Genomic DNA, 3,372 nt, shown 5'->3' on the forward strand with positions numbered 1-3,372 from the left:
ACACATTTATTTTATACAAGACTTTCTGTGGATTTTTAACTGTACTTATTACAAGACATCCAAGTTTTTATTAGACCACTGTTTACTGGTGACAGTAAATTCTATCCAGATAATTTGAGCTTCTTGCTGTGCTTCTGGAGACAAAGTTTTTAAGGTATTTCAAGATAATCTCTGAAGTTTTGTTCTTCATTGTGTTCATGAATTCAGGAAATGGACATCTGTTCTATGGAAGAACCACAATACCTCATCTGTAATATGCTATTTGTGCAAATTTTGATCAATTTGTATGCATGCTAATCATTTTCTTCTTCCCAATTCTCCAGAAAGAGAAAATGCTTCCTTTAATTATTCACATCATAGAATTCATATGAAGGTTTTTATCTAAAACTAGTTGGAAGGTCAAATTATATCTACCAATTAATGAGTATGCAATATAAGGCAGTAGGCACTACTCTAGTTCCATTATATGCGCATTCTTCTATTAGTCATAGCAGTTCTATGAGGGTAAATAGGATCAAAGATACTATATTTCTTTTCCAAGCTATCACAGCCATAAGTTACAAAGTGAGATTGAAATTCAAACTCACATTTACTACCCACACCCTCTAAGTGATTAGCCTATTCTCAGAGAGTTGCTGAAATAATGCAATTATCAACAGTTTGAATGTTAATAACTATCAAAATAGTCTAAGTGATACAAATTTAGAATTAACAAGAATGACAAACAGAAGCAAGCACTCTTGGCTAATGCCTACATTTCTAGTTATTTGCAAGGCTTAGATGGGGAGAATCACAGCTCCAGGCAAGTCAGGGCAAAAAAATCTCCAAGATTCCATCTCAACTAAAGAAATTAGACATAATAGTATATGTCTATCACCTCAGTTACAGTAGGATGAAAGGCCCTTTTCAGAAAAGAAAGTGCAATAAAGGGCTTGGAGTCATGACTCAGTACTCAAATGACTATGTAACGAACATGAGACCTGAGTTCAAACACAAGTACTGCCAAAAAAGGGAAAATATGCTGAACAAAGCAACAAAATTCAAGAGATGGTACCCAAGCAAACCTTAAGACTTGAGAATTTTTCCCAAATTTAAATAGAAAAGTCAAAAACAGAAGAAAGGGCTTGGCCAGCCTTATTTTCCAGAACTAAAACCTATTGTGCTTATAGCTGTAAATAGTCCTTGATATCTCATAATAGAATAAGGCCCATGGCTTCATTTACAGATAAGAAATGTCTATCTTCAATCAGGACATTCTGAATAAGCACAACAAAATGTTTGCATATATCGATTAATATGTAGCTAAAGCTAGGCATTTAAGAATAACTATCTGGAATGAACCAGAAGATTGAAAATTGAATAAGAATGATTGTTGAGATTTATGATAAAATTTGCTGAAAGAAAAATTTATAATTTTATTACCACAATGTTACCTTTAGGGAGCCCATTAATATTGCAAGACATTAAGTTCATATATTAGCACTAAAGACATGTTGATATTTTAGGGGAAATTGGTCTTCTAAATGATATTCTTTCATATAAAACTCACAAACATCATTTGTAACACCTATTATTCTCCAGTACTTGACTGTGGCTTGAGGAATATGGTTTATACAAGTTAGAAAGATTGCTACCTTGATAATTATGTTGACATCAACCAAAAGTCATTGCTTTTCTATGAAATAATGGTACATATATCTCCTTTTAGAACAAGTTAATAATAGTCACTTTATCACTAGATACCATGAGTCACAAAAGCATTTTATTAAAGGAAAAATCCTTTGGGGGGAGAATGAAAAAAGGATAATTTTACAGTTCTAGCAGCTCTCACTTTTACAAATCACATCACTTATGTGTCTCTCAGGGCTTACACAGTACGTGTAAGCTGTGAAGTGAGGAAAATTCAGCCATCTGATTTTGAAATCAAAACAGGAATGGAATTGGATATATTGTACCAATAGTAAAACATAACAAATGCTGAACTTTAAATCAAACCTTAGAGTGTTTCTTCTTGAACTGGACATTGTCATACAGGCTTACTATTCTAAAACAGAATTTGACATGACCTCAATGTTCTTGTGCATTGGTTTTTTTTTTCACACTTTCTTCAAGGGAGAAGAGACAAGAATTCACTATTTTCCATAGTGCTTTTGTTTCCACTGAACAAGAAGAGCAGATGTGAAGTGATTTTTCTTTCAAAGTGAAAGATCCACCAGTACCTAACATGCAATTATTGAGTTGGAATTGTATGTCAAACACTGCCATGTGGAGTCTTCAGAACAAATCCTTAAAACAGGTACTATTATTACCCATGATCTACTGATAAGCACATTCAGATAAGGAAAGTTAAAAGGAAAACAAATAAAGCTAAGAGACCTACCCAAGTTCACAAAGCTGATGTAAATATCAGAAAACTTAATCTCATGCTCAAACTATGCAAAGTAAAGAAAATAAAGGAATAACTCTATGGAGAATGAGCAAGGCAGCTGAATCTAGCATGATTGATATTTGAATGGAAATTAGGTTGGCCCAGAAAGTATTTATTAAACCTAGACTCTAAGTCTATCTGCATTCTCGCTGTCTATCCTACCACCTAGAAAACAGCAGGTGCTCAAAAATATTTGCTAAAGGAATGCCTCATCACATGAATAAATTAATAAATGTCAGACTGGTTTTCAAAAACTAGGTGTATGGGCTCTTACAGGGACAGACTTCAAACTCCTACTCACAGATTTGGGCAGAATAATTGGAATAGAAACACCAACAGGGATTTACAGCAGTCTAGAGATAGGTTATGCAAGCTGTGAAGACCCTAAGTCAAGGTGTCAAACATAAATACTGAAAACTGCCTATTAAACTCACCCATTTGAGATGTAGAGCTGGAGCTATTAGATGAGCATGCAGCCTTCTTTGCCAGATTTTATTTCTGTCCTGGACAGCTGATTCTAGCTGTAGTTTAGAGTTGAGCTAACCTTCCTAACTCTAACTATTAAGATATTATGGTAAACCCTTATGTTCAGCTGAGGATAGCATCATTATTTCATAAACCTTTTTTTTTCTTTTTGAAGTGAGAAAAAAACAGCATAAACTGAACAGGGAGATTTTCCCATTATTCAAGGATAAAATGTGACTAGGATGATGGGGTCAGCTATTCTTTAGAAACACAAAGAAATTTCTTTAAGTAGATTAAAATAAGCAGAAGGTTTTCTGTAGCCTTTAATTGACATGTAGTCACAGCACTGGCAGAAGGCAGACTGAGTATATGTAGAAATGCCACAAACTCTATTTCTTTTTGATCAATCAGTAGGGGACACAGATCATTTAACAAGGGAAAAATCAGTCTCCTTTCAATTCCCTACAATATGAATCCCA

This window comes from Dipodomys spectabilis, unplaced genomic scaffold (genome assembly GCF_019054845.1).
Source record: "Dipodomys spectabilis isolate Male_0828 unplaced genomic scaffold, ASM1905484v1 ptg000356l, whole genome shotgun sequence".
NCBI lineage: Eukaryota > Metazoa > Chordata > Mammalia > Rodentia > Heteromyidae > Dipodomys > Dipodomys spectabilis.